At 37.9% G+C, this 14,772-nt stretch overlaps 1 non-coding gene across 1 annotated transcript; it reads left to right on the top strand.

Annotated features, from left to right (window-relative positions):
- The first annotated feature begins 3,885 nt into the window (after positions 1 to 3,885).
- Positions 3,886 to 4,049, top strand: LOC112423468 (U1 spliceosomal RNA). The gene has a single exon (XR_003013946.2). It is a non-coding gene; the product is annotated as a U1 spliceosomal RNA (small nuclear RNA).
- The last annotated feature ends 10,723 nt before the right edge of the window (positions 4,050 to 14,772 follow it).

Genomic DNA, 14,772 nt, shown 5'->3' with positions numbered 1-14,772 from the left:
TACATGGTAGCAGGAAATAGAAAAATGAGGTTGGGTGCAGTGGCTCACGCTTGTAATTCCAGCACTTTGGGAAGCCAAGGCAGGTGGATCACTTGAGGTCAGGAGTTCAAGACCAGCCTGGCCAACATGGTGAAACCCCATCTCTACCAAAAAAATACAAAAAGTAGCCAGGCATGGTGGCAGGCGCCTGTAATCCAAGCTAATTGAGAGGCTGAGGCAGGAGAGTTGCTTGAACCTAGGAGGCAGGGGTTGCAGCGAGCCAAGATCACGCCACTGCACTCCAACCTGGGAGACAGAGCAAGACTCCATCTCAAAAAGAAAAAAAAGAAAAGAAAGAAAAGGAAAAAATAAAGAAAAGAGAAAAATGAGAGCCAGGTAAACGGGGGAAACCCCTTCTAAAACAGTCAGATCTTGTGGGACTGATTCACTACCACGAGAACAATATGGGAGAAACTGCCCCCATGATTCAATTATCTCCCACTGGGCCCCTCCCACAAGACATGGGGATTAAAAAATATTTATTGGACATCTATTACCTGATGATTAAATGAGATAACTAAATGTTTTTATAAAATAAAGTGCTATAACAATGCAAGGTGATGGTCATCAATTGTAACAAATGTACCACATTAATGCAAGATGCTAATAGTGGGAACTGTGTGTATATAAAAGAGGTTGCATACTAGAACTCTGTACTTTCCTTTCAATTTTTTTTATATATCTGAAACTACTCTAAAAAAGTCTCTTAAAAGAAAGCAAGGTAATTTTGTTGTTGATACTGAATGTAAGGTACAGTATCACAACGTTATTTAACTTTAATAATTATGACTGCTAGCTAAAAGAAGATGAAAAACGTTTAAAACACTAACCCAGAGGTTTTTGGTTCAGGTGATAGACTAAATACCCTAATTTGAAATAAATTGATTGGGTCCTGAGCAAGGTTTCTGGTTTGGGTGGATCCAGAGAAAGAAGTAGAATAGATCTTGGGGTCCTCCAAAATAATATAGAGGAAAATTAAAAGGATAGGGTGGTGCACCCATGGGTACAAAAGGCTAAAGCACTTTGACTTCAGAGTAAACCCCTCTTTATTTTGTCAAATGGTAGCCTTGTCTGTCTGTTGGTCTGTTCCCAGGCCACCTATCTAACAGGGAAGTCTGCCTGTTGACAAGTGTCATGCCTTTCTGTGAAGCCTACTCTCCTCTTCAAAAGGATTGTTAGGGAAACAGGACAACCAAACTGCAGATGCAATTCACACGGAGGAAAATGAATAGAATGGAAGAGACAGATCAAGATGAACAGACAGAACAACCAACACCTGGATGAAAAAGAAACAATTTAGGTAAGAGAAGAGAATAAAAAAAATTAAAATTCTAGTTTGTATCTTCAGGAGTATTAAAGAAGTTGGATCCATAAAACAAAGATGACTACTATAAAAAAAGAAGCAATTACAAGATACAAAAGAGTTCTTGGAAATTTAAATATTCAGTATACATGCTAAATATTAGAACACAGTTGAGAAAAAGATTGGCAATCTGAAAGATAAAGTCACAGAGATAAATAATAAAATAAATAGATGAGAAACATGATAGAAAAGTTAAGGGACTTGGTAGATTTAGTAGGTATAGCATTCATAGAAATCACATAAGGACACACTTGAGGGAGTAGAAAGGAGAAAATGATGGAAGACATTTTTTTTTTTGAACTGAAGATAGAAAGATTTCTTTAGATTGAAAGGGTCCCCTAAGAGCCAAGAAGAAAAACAAAATCTAGCATCATTTTGATAACAATTTGTACTCCTAATGATAAAAAGGAAATCCTAGAAGCTTTCAGAGACAAACAAAACAAGATCGTTACAAAAGAATAAGCATCAATATTGAGAGCGCATCAGCAATACTGGTAGTATAACAGCTCTTTCCAAGCTTGAGATAAAAATGGTTTCAAATCTTGAATCTGTAACCAAACAATCAAGTCATGGTAAGATAAGTTGTCAAAATGAAAAGATTCAGAGTTTTCAACCAATGGGCACCACATAAAGAAAACTGAGAATTTGCAAGGTAAATACAGAAGATACTGGAAACAGTAAGGACCAGGATGACCCAGGTGACACAATTCTTTAGCTGTTACTGTACTTGATTTCACAAGAAAAATACTATGTGTTCATTATAATTACATTGTAAGGGCTGTATGTTTATAGTTTTAAAAATGAACCTAAGGCCTAGAGAATGTAACTTTAGGTACTGATCATAATGTAAACTATTATAAACTTAATAATATAAGAAATCATAACAATAAAATTTCAATTTACAATTCTTGTAGTTTGTCATTAAATTCACTGGTTCTGTGTGACTGTCTCCTATGGCCTATGTTGGATAGATAAGAGCCAAGTGTTATCCATTCAGATTGCTTCAATCATCATCTCTTCCAGATAAATGTTGAGTCAGTATTTTCAGCTCAAACATCGCTCTTAGACTCCAGTTTATATTTTAGACAGCCAGCTGAATGTCTTGCTCTGGGTGTCCTACCAGAATAGGAAAATTCAACATGTCTCAGTCTGAATACATCATGTAGTCCTGCTTAAATGCTCAACAGGCTTTTCCTTATGATGCCCCTATTTCTAATTAACCCTACCACAACTTAATCCTTAGTCTTTGTATTAGTCAGAGTTCTTTAGAGGGACAAAACTAATAGGATAGATGTATATATGAAGGGGAATTTATTAAGGAATATTGACTCATATGTTCACAAGGTAAAGTCCCACAATAGGCTGTCTGTAAACTGAGGAGCAAGGAAACCAGTCCAAGTCCCAAAACCTCAAAACTAGGGAAGCCAACAGTGCAGCCTTCAGTCGGTGGCCAAAGGCCTGAGAGCCCCTGGCAAACCACTGGTGTAAGTCCAATGGTCCAAAAGCTGAAGAACTTGGAGTCCGATGTAGGAAGCATCCATCGCGGGAGACAGATGAGGACCAGAAGACTCAGCAAGTCAGCTCCTTCCACCTTCTTCTGCCTGCTTTATTCTAGCTGTGCTGGCTGCTGATTAGATGGTGCCCACTCAGATTGAGGGTAGGTCTGCCTCTCCCAGTTCACTGACTTAAATGTTAATCTTCTTTGGCAACACCCTCACAGGCACACCCAGGAACAATACTTGGCATCCTTCAATCCAATCAAGTTGACACTCAATATTAACCATCACAGTCTTCCTCGATACTTCTTTATCTCATCCTCTTATATGTGAGTTATAAAATTCTACATTCCAAACTTCGTCACATTTTTTACATGATAAGATAAAAAGTCCTTTATATCCACTTTTATCTAAACTTTCATTGTCTCTTGCCTTGACTGGTGCATCAACTTCTTAAACACATATCTACTTTGTCTTGAATACCTATCACTATTAGATTAATCATCCTAAAGTATAGATATAATTTGGTTATTCTTTGCTCAAAAATTTGCAGGGCCATTTGATAGTTTCCTGATATCTGTTGTAGTAGTTCTCAAATTTTAGTGTGATAATAAGCAGCATCTGGGAAGCTAGCTATAATGCACATTTTGGAGGCCTGCTGGCAGAGATTCTGATTTATTCATTCGTGAATGGGGCTCAGGAAACTATTTTGAACAGATATGCCATGTGAGTTGAAATACACTTGTCCTTTGGGCTAATATCCACATTTTTTAACCTTACTATAAGCATCAGTAACTTGTTTCTAGAATACTTTTTAAAGTCGTTATGCACCATCCCCCTAAACATATACATGCTTTAATGATATGAAACCATTCCATGTTCTCTAAATACAAAATTTTCCAGACTTCACTGATTTTCTTAGTCTTTTATTTCCAATTGAAGTATACTGCCTGCTAATTGCTGTCTATCCTTCTCATGTATGGTTTGATACTTAGCTGGCAGAGGAGATACCATGATCACGAAGGTGGTTTTCCCAGGGCAAGGCTTATCCATTGCACTTAGGATGTGCTGACTCCTGCAATTTCTCCAAATGTGGGAAACTAAACTGCATAATTTGTGATAGTGAGAGACTGTGTTCTCACTTTCCCCTAAAGGAAAAAAAAAAAAGAAGTGTCGTTTGAATGCCACCCTCTAATGAAGCATTTCCCATCCCCTGACCCAATGTGAGCTCTCCTTTCTCTGAAACTCCATAGTATTGTAATAGGGTGACCCTGCATGATATTAGACCTAGGAATTTTTCTGAATTTTAGTGAACAAAGACAGAAAAAAACAAAGCAGAGGCTAGTGTTCTAGATCCTAACAGGCAAAGTCCTAGATTTGTTGATTGAAAAGGCAAAAATTACATTTCCATGACCCCCTTTCATATAAGTTTTAAATGTATATTAGATTTTGCCAAATAAATGCACTTGCATGAGATTTGGAAGGTAGATGTAAAGAGGGGGCCATTCTTCAGTGGTTCTTGGCTCATGATTTTGGCAAGCAATGCTATGGAAACACAAAGTTTCCCCGCAATGTTGTTCTAGTATTCCTTCTCCGGCTTTCTGGGTGTTGAGATGTAATGCTGGCAATTGTCATTTCTTGATATGACATCCTAGTCCTTGCATTGAATCTTCAGGTGACTATTCTCCATCTTCCTGGATATCCAGAGACAGTAGCGGTGGCTCCAGCATAGCTACAAGGGCAGACTCTGAGGTGGTAGCTGCCCCCAAAAATCATTTCTGAGTCACAAGAGCATCATTTGAGAAGACCTGCCACATCATCCCTACCAATAGGGCTGTAAGCACCTAATTTCCTGTATCATGTTTTTTCTAGCTTAAAATATAGTGCTTTTTCCTTCTCAGAATCCTGAGTAGAAAAACAGAAAGGAAAGGTGAAAAAAGAAAAAATTGAATGGAATAAAGATGTCCATGCCGCAACAGGAATTTTGCCTTCCGAAAAAGCCCTGGTGAGAACAATGCAACTCTGCTGATCTCTCTCTTTTCCTCCATGGGCTTTCCTCTTCTGGGCCCTGTTTATTGGCCACCCTCAATTTTAATTGCACAGTTGAAGGATGCTTCTGGAGACTTATTCTTGGGACCACAGTTGCTGACTTCTGTGGCACAAGCTCTTCTTCCCCACTTGAAAATTAGAATTGCTAGAACCAGTGTCATTATCCTAGCATGCTCCATCATTACCAAGTCGTCGGCCATACCAGCTCTCGCGCCCAAGCTACTGAGCGCTGTTGAAGAAACTCACACACGCTTGCAGATTGGTATGTATAAAAATGAACAGAAACTAACTTGGCTATTCTCAACAATGTATAGAAAACTTCTGTTAAATAACTCACCATATATCTCTACAAATAATTCATCATATATCACTACTCACATATCTCATAAACACCCAAAACTGCCTGTGCCAAACTCAGCTAATTAACTTCTCACCTAAATATCTCCATCCTCCACCTGTGTATCTTTTTTTTTTTTTTTTTTTTTTGAGACAGAGTCTCACTCTGTCACCCAGGCTGGAGTGCAGTGGCGCCATCTCAGCTCACCGCAAGCTCTGCTTCCCGGGTTCATGCCTTTCTCCTGCTTCAGCCTCCTGAGTAGCTGGGACTACAGGTGCCTGCCACCACGCTTGACTAATTTGCTTTTTGTGTTTTTTTTTTTTTTGTAGTTTTAGTAGAGACGGGTTTTCACCATGTTAGCCAGGATGGTCTCGATCTCCTGACCTCGTGATCTACCTGCCTCAGCCTCCCAAAGTGCTGGGATTACAGGCATGAGCCACCGCGCCTGGCCACTCCTGTGTATCTTAACATGACACACCGTCCATCAGAAACGTAGGCATTATTCTTGATTTTCTTCTCTCTCACTCTCTGCACTTAAAAATTTACCAGTTCTGATGTTTTTATGTTTCTATTTTAAAAGTCTACCTACCCCTTTTCACCCTTTGCCACTGTGTTTTCAGGCCCCCCATTTTCTCTCATTTGGATTGTTTCAACAGTCTTCTAATTGCTCTTCTGAACTCCTATCTTGCCCTTCTAGTCTATTTTGCACACTGTAGCCAAAGTGATCTTTCATGTCTCTCCTATTGCTCTGAAGACTATGTCTCATGTCCTTAATGTAACAATGAGCAGCACCCATTCTTTGTGCTTTCGTAGACACCAGTGCTTTTCTTCATCAGAGCACCCACAGAACTATAATATGATTGCCCATGAGAGGAAATAAAATTTGAGGATTTTAAACAATATTTTTACCAAATAGCTAGTGAAACATTTCCAGGAGTGTTGTGAGCATGTCTCCAGAAGAGATTAGCATTTGAATCAGTGGACTGAGTAAAGAAGACCTGCCCTCATCAATGTGAGTGGATATCATACCATTCCTATTTACCTTGACAGTTTTATTTCTAGATCTATATCCTTTCAGTTTGCCTTGCAGCCAAAACAAAAGACTTCCAGTTAACTACTGTGTCAAATGCTGTCTGATCTTTGGATCTTTTGCATGTGCCCTTTCTCTATGGCATGCTCTTCTTTACCCTCCATGCCTTGCCTTTGCTCAGAAGTGATTTTTGACACCTATTATTTGTGCTTTCATAGACACCAGTGCTTTTCTTCATCAGAGCACCCACAGCACTATAATATGACTGCCTGTGAAAGGAAATAAAATTTGAAACAATATTTTTTCTTCCCCAAAATTGTTATTTTTTTGCCCTGCAGCTTTCCATTTATTGAAGCTCAGATACCATTGCTTCAGGGTGAGAACTGGTATAACTGAGAGCAAAGAAGACATTGCTAAGTTGAACATTTTAACTGGTTTTAAAAAAATTATTCAAAGAGCATTGCAGAAACAATAGTCTGGTAAGCAAGGCTTTCACTTGCAGGGACGCTACAAGAGAAAAAGGATATGCATGACTTAGATAGCCCAAACTTGATGTACAGACTCTTTACTATAAGCCATTACTTCTCAAAGTATACTCTGTGAACCTCTGGGTACTGGCATCAAATGCCCTAGTAGTCATTGTATTCTTCATTACCAAGGAGTTACAGTTTTTTTTTTTTGACAGCTTAAGAATGTCTTTGCTGAAGCAGTAAAAAAATAATTTTATTAAATTTTGATCCTTGAGTTAATATATTTTTCAATATTCTGTGTGATGAATTGGGAAATATAGAGAGAGTACTTCTGCTGTGTACAAAAGTTCCATAGTTGAACAACTGTATGGCAATAAATTAGAGAACTTAGATGAAATGAAAAAAAATCTAGAAAGACACAAAATACATGAACTAGTTCAAGAAGCACCAAAAAATCTGAATAGATTTATAACATGTGAAGAGATGAAATTTGTAATATCAACATTCCCATGAAGAAAAGCCCAGGACCAGGTGACTTCACTGGTAAATGCTATCAAATATTTACATAGTTAATACCATTATTCACAAACTCCTCCAATAAATAAAAGATGAGAGACCACTTCCCAATGCATTCTATGAGGCTAATATTATCCTGATACCAAATCTAGGCAAAGACATTACAAGAAAAGAAAACTACGGATCAATGTCTTTTATGAATATAGAAACAGAGTTCCTCAACAAAACACTAGCAAATCAAATCAAGCAGTATATTAAAAGGATTATACTCCATAACCAAGTATGATTTATTCTAAGAATACAAGCTGTTTTAACATTTGAAAATCAATTAATGTAACACACCTCATCAACAGAATAAAGAAAACCACGTGATCACCCCAATATAAGCAGCAAAAGCATTTGACAACATCTATACTTCTTCACAGTAAACACAGTGAATAAATAAGAAATAGAAATAAATTTATGCAAACTACTAAAGGGCATCTATAAAACACCCACAACTAACATTTTATTAATGGTGGAAGACTGAATGCTTTTCCTCTATTATGTGAAACAAGACAAAGCTGTTCTGGCCACTTCTACTCAACATTATACTGTTAGCTTTAGTAAGGGCAATTAGGAAAGTAAACAAAATAAAAGGTATCCATATTGGAAAGGAAAAATTAAAACTATCTTTATTTGCAGATGATGTAATTTTGTATATAGAAAATAGTAAGTAATCCACTAAAGAACTATTAGAACAAATAAAGGAGTCCAGCCCATTCCTGGACACATGAGCAATATACAAATATAATCATATTTCTATGCACTTGCAATAAATGATCTGAAAATTAAATTAGGAAAGAAATCACATTAACAATGGCATCAAAAAGAAATGCAATATTGTGGAATAAATTTGGTGAAAGAAGTGCAAGAGTTGTACACTGAACACTAAAAAACACTTTGCTTTAATTAAAGAAGGCCTGGATAAATAAAAAAGATATCCCATACTTGTGGGTTGAAAGACTTAAATAAAAAGATACCCCATACTTGTGGATTGAAAGACTTAATATTGTTAAGGTAGTTATATTAGCTAGAATTCTCCAGGGAGACAGAATCAGTGGGAAGAGTAGGTGCATTGATAGATAGAAGATAGATAGATAGAGAGATAGATAGATAGATAGATAGATAGATAGATAGATAGATAGATAGATAGATAGATAGATAGATGAAAGGGAATTTGTTAGAATTGGCCCATGCAATTATGGAGGCTGAGAAGTTCCATGACAGGTGTATTAGTCCATTCTTCATACTGCTATAAAGAACTGCCCAAGACTGGGTAATTTATAAAGGAAAGAGGTTTAATTGATTCACAGTTCCACATGGCTGGGAAGGCCTTAGGAAATTTATGATCATGGTGGAAGGCAAAGGGAAAGCAAGCACCTTCTTCACAAGGCAGCAGGAAGGAGAATGATCACAGAAGGAACTACCAAAAGCTTATAAAACCATCGGATCTCATGTGAACTCACTCACCATCATGAAAACAGCATGGAGAAAACTGCCCCATGATCCAGTTACCACCACTTGGTCTCTCCCTTGACATGTGGGGATTATGGAGATTATAATTCAAGATGAGATTTTGGTGGGGACACAAAGCCTAACCATATCAACTGGCCATCTGCAAGCTCAAAACCCTGGGATGCCTGCAACATGGCTCAGTCCAAGTCTAAAATGATCAAACCAGAAAGCCAATGGTGTAATTCTCAGTCTGAAACCAAAGACTTGAAAACTTGGAAAGTTCCTGGTGTTAATTCTTGGAGTCCCAGTGTTGCAGAGTCTGGAATTCTGCTTTCCAAGGGCAGAGGAGGATAGTGTAGCTGAGGTCCTAGAGGGTGAGAGAAGAAATCCTTTCCCCTCTTTTTTTGTTGTTTTAGTTGGGCCCCAGGCTATTGGATAGCACCCACTGACATTGAGGGCAGATCTTCCCCACTCAGGCCACTGACTCACATGTCAACCTCCCCTAGAAACAATCTTACAGACACACCAAGAAGTCATGCTTTACTAACTATCCAGGTATATTTTAATTCAGTCAAATTCACACCTAAAATTAAACATCACAGTAGCAGTACTCCCAAAATTAATCTACAGATTCAAGACAATTCTTATTAGAATAATAGCTGATTTTTTTTTTCTTCAGAAACTGACAAATTAAAATTCACAGTCAGGTACGGTGGCTCACACCTGTAATCCTAGTGCTTTAGGAGGCCGAGATGGGGGCATTTCTTGAGGCCAGGAGTCTGAGACTGGCCTGGCCAACATGGCAAAACCCTGACTCTACTAAAAATACAAAAAGTAGCCAGGCATGGTGGCACATGCCTGTATTCCCAGTTTCTTGGGAGGCTGAGGCATGAGAATTGCTTGAACCCAAGAGGTGGAGGTTGCAGGGAGCCGAGATTGCACCATTGTACTTGAACCTGGTGACAGAGCAAGACTCTATCTCAAAAATAAAATACAATAAAATTCACATGGAAATTCAAGGGACCTATTATAGAATGGCCAAAACAATCATGAAAAAGAACAAAGTGAGACTCTCATTTTTCTCTTATTTCAAAACTTAGCACAAAGTTACAGTAATCAAAACTGTATGGTACTGGCATAAAGATAGACATATAGGCCCATGGAACAGAATTGAGAATCCAGAAATAAATCTATACATCTATGGTCAACTGGTTTTTAAAAAGAGTACCAAGACCAGTCAATGGAGAAAGAATAGTCTCCTCAACAACCAATGCTAGGACAACTGGATATCCACATGCAAAATAATGAATTTGGACACCTACCTCACTATGTATATAAAAATTAATACAAAATGAATCAAAGACATAAATTAAGAGCTAAAGCTATAAAACTTATAGAAGGAAACATAGATGTAACTCTTGTGGACCTTACCTTAGGCAATGGTTTTTTTAAGATATGACACCAATGCCATAAGGGATGAAAGTAAAAATAAAGAAGAAATCATCAGATTTAAAAAAAGTTATGCTTCAAAGAATGACATCAACAAAAAGACAACCCACAGAATGGGAGAAAACATTTGAAAATTTTAAATCTGATGAGAGTTGTATCTAGAATATGTAAAGAACTCCTACAATTGAATAATACAGAGATAAATAACTCAATTTACAAATGGGTAAATAATTAGAAAACATATTTCTCCACTGATGGTATACAAATAATATCACATGAAAAGATACTCAACATTATTAACTATCAGGGAAATGCAAATAGAACCATTGTGAGATGCTACTTCACACCCACTAGGATGGCTAATATTAAAAAAGACAGATAAAGACAAGGGTTAGAGAGGATGAAGAGAAATTGGAACCGTCACACACCCTTGGTATGAATGATAAATAGTGCAGCTGCTTGGAAAACAGTCTGACAGGTCCTCAAATGATTGAACATAGAGTTATCACATGATTTAGCAATGGCACTCCTAGTTATATATCTAAGAAAAATTAAAATATATGTCCATGCAAAAACTTGTACAGTAATGTTCATGGCAGCATTATTTAGCCCAAAATGGAAACAGCATCAGCTGTTTATTTTGAGGCCTTATGACCAAATAATATTTCATCATATAGATAACCTAGATCTTAAGTTGGCCATAAAAATGAATGAAGTACTGTACTGATACATGTTACAACTTAGATGAACCTTAAAAACATTATGGTAAGTCAAAGAAGCCTGTTACAAAAACCACATGATTTTATTTATATGATAGTCTGGAATAGACACACATGTATAGAGACAGAAAGTAGACTAGTGGTTGCCTATCACTGGGGAGGATAGAGGAATTGGAAGATGATGGCTGAAGGGTATTGGGTTTCTTTGGCTGGTAATTGAAACATTCTAAAATTGATTGTGGTTATGATGTACAATGTACAACTCTGTGAATATACTAAAAATCATTGAAATGTACAATTCAAATGAGTGAATTGTGTGAATTGTATCCTGATAAAGCTATTGAAAAATACCATAACTGTCCAAAGGAAAAGCACTTTTTTTCAACTTGTGAGCTGGACCAGACACTATTTTTATGAAACATAATTTTTGAGTAACCAATTGACAGATAAGCAATTGTTATTAAGACTCAGATATTTGGCAAACATCTTTTCTTGGAAATGAATTACATGAGCCTACAACTTCAGGGAAAACAACTGACAGTATTTGTTTCCAATGTTAAATTTGAGTTTTCAAGTGAAAATTAGAATTATTTTTGAAGACTTGTATCTACTACCTTGAACTTCACTGCGTCCCAATACATAAAGACTTTGAGGATGACATATTAACAAATGTGAGTTTTTGATATGGTATAGTGAAATGCATCAGCATTTGAATGATCCACATAACTCTGCCATCTCTGAAGAGAGCAGAGGATCTTCCAGCACAGTACTCTATCTCTGCTAAAGGACAGATTGCCTCCTCAAGTGGGTCCCTGACCCCCATGCCTCCTGACAGGGAGACACCTTCCAGCAGGGGTTGACAGACACCTCATTCAGGAGAGCTCCAGCTGGCATCTGGCAGGTGCCCCTCTGGGATGAAGATTCCAGAGGAAGGAGCAGGCAGCAATTTTTGCTGTTCTGCAGCCCCCGCTGGTGATACCCAGGCAAACAGGGTTTGCAGGGGACCTCCAGCAAACTCCAGCAGAGCTGCAGAAGAGGGTCCTGAGTGTTAGAAGGAAAACTAACAAACAGAAAGGAATAGCATCGAGATCAACAAAAAGGATGACCACATAACAACCCCGTTTGAAGGTCACCAACATCAAAGATCAAAGATAGTCAAATCCATGAAGATGAGGAAAAACCAGTGCAAAAAGGCTGAAAATTCCAAAACCCAGAATGCCTCTTCTCCTCCAAAGGATCACAACCAGCAAAGGAACAAAACTGAATGGAGAATGAGTTAGACAAATTGACAGAAGTTGGTATCAGAAGGTGGGTAACAGCAAACTCCTCTGAGCTAAAGAAGCATGTTCTAACCTAATGCAAGGAAGATAAGAACCTTGATAAAAGGTTATAGGAACTGCTAACTAGAATAACCAGTTTAGAGAAAAGCATAAATGACCTGATGGAGCTGAAAAACAAAATATATCAGAGATTGAAGATCAACTTAATGAAATAAAGCATGAAGTCAAGATTAGAGAAAAAAAGAATGCAAAGGAATGAAGAAAGCCTCCAAGAAATATGGGATTACGTGAAGAGACCAAACCTGTGTTTGATTGGTGTACCTGAAAGTGACGGGAAGAATGGAACCAAGTTGGAAAACACACTTCAGGATGTTATCCAGGAGAACTTCCCCAACCTAGCAAGACAGGCCAACATTCAAATTCAGGAATACAGAGAACACCACAAAGATACTCCTTGAGAAGAGCAACCCCAAGAAACATAATTGTCAGATTCACCAAGGTTGAAATGAAGGAAAAAATGTTAAGGGCAGCCAGAGAGAAAGGTTGGGTTACCCACAAAAGGAAGCCCATCAGACTAACAGAGGATCTCTCTGAAGAAACCCTACAAGCCAGAAGAGAGTGGGGGCTAACATTCAACATTCTTAAAGAAAAGAATTTTCAACCCAGAATTTCATATCCAGCCAAACTAAGCTTCATAAGTGAAGGAGAAATAAAATCCTTTACAGACAAGCAAATGCTAAGAGATTTTGTCACCACCAGGCCTGCCCTACAAGAGCTCCTGAAGGAAGCACTAAACATGGAAAGGAACAACTGGTACCAGCCACTGCAAAAACATGCCAAAATGTAAAGACTGTTGATGCTAGGAAGAAACTGCATCAACTAACGAGCAAAATAACCAACTAGCATCATGACGGATCAAATTCACACAAAACAATATTAACCTTAAATATAAAAGGGCTAAATGCCCCAATTAAAAGACACAGACTGTCAAACTGGATAAAGAGTCAGGACCCATTGGTGTGCTGTATTCAGGAGACCCATCTCACACACAAAGACACACATAGACTCAAAATAAAGGGATGGAGGAAGATTTACCAAGCAAGTGGAAAGCAAAAAAAAAAAAAAAAAAAAGGCAGGGTTTGCAATCCTAGTCTCTGATAAAACAGACTTTAAACCAACAAAGATTTAAAAAGACAAAGAAGGGCATTACATGATGGTAAAGGGATCAATGCAACAAGAAGAGCTAACTATCCTAAATATATATGCACCCAATACAGGAGCACCTAGTTAGAGAACTACAAACAGACTTAGACTCCCCCACAATAATAGTGGGAGACTTTAACACCCCACTGTGAATATTAAACAGATGAACGAGACAGAAAATTAACAAGAATATTTAGGAACTCAGTTCTGAATACCTTGACAATCATCTCTGGACCAAGTGGACCTAATAAACATCTACAGAATTCTCCATTTCTCCATCCCAAATCAACAGAATATACATCCTTCTTAGCACCACATAGCACTTATTCTAAAACTGACCACATAATTAGAAGTAAAACACTCCTCAGCAAATGCAAAACAATGGAAATCATAACAAACAGTCTCTCAAACCGTAGTGCAATAAAATTAGAACTCAGAATTAAGAAACTCACTCAAAATCTCACAACTACACACAACTACGTGGCAACTGAACAACATGCTTCTGAATGACTACTGGGTAAATTAAGGGAGAAATAAATAAGTTCTTGGAAACCAATGAGATCAAAGACACAATATACCAGAATCTCTGGGACACAGCAAAAGCAGTGTTTAGAGCTGTGTTTATAGCACTAAATGCCCATAGGAGAAAGAGGGAAAGATCTAAAATAGATACCCTAACATCACAATTAAAACAACTAGAGGAGCAAGAGCAAATAAATTCAAAACTAGCAGAAGACAAGAAATAACTAAGATCAGAGCAGACGTGAAGGAGACAGAGACACGAAAAACCCTTCAAAAAATCAATGAATCCAGGAGCTGGTTTTTTGAAAAGACTAACAAAATAGACCACTAGCCAGACTAATAAAGAAGGAGAGAAGAATCAAATAGATGCAACAAAAAATGATAAAGGCGATATCATCACTGATCCCACAGAAATACAAACTACCATCAGAGAATACTATAAACACCTCTACACAAATAAACTAGAAAATCTAGAAGAAACAGGTAAATTTCTGAACACACACACCCTCCCAAGACTAAACAGGGAAGAAGTTGAGTCCCTGAATAGACCAATAACAAGTTCTGAAATTGAAGAGTAATTAACAGCCTACCAACCAAAAAAAGCCCAGGGCCAGATGGATTCACAGCTGAATTGTACCAGAGAGACAAAGAAGGACTCCTGACTGGGTGCAGTGGCTCATGCCTGTAATCCCAGCACTTTGGGTGGCTGAGGTGGGCGGATCATGAGGTCAGCAGATCGAGACCATCCTAGTTAACACGGTGAAACCCCATCTCCGCTAAAAAAACCAAAAAAATTAGCTGG

Source organism: Macaca nemestrina, chromosome 3 (assembly GCF_043159975.1).
Source record: "Macaca nemestrina isolate mMacNem1 chromosome 3, mMacNem.hap1, whole genome shotgun sequence".
Taxonomy (NCBI): Eukaryota; Metazoa; Chordata; class Mammalia; order Primates; family Cercopithecidae; genus Macaca; species Macaca nemestrina.
The sequence above is the reverse complement of the archived record's forward strand: the minus strand, read 5'-3'. Positions and strand labels throughout refer to the sequence as shown.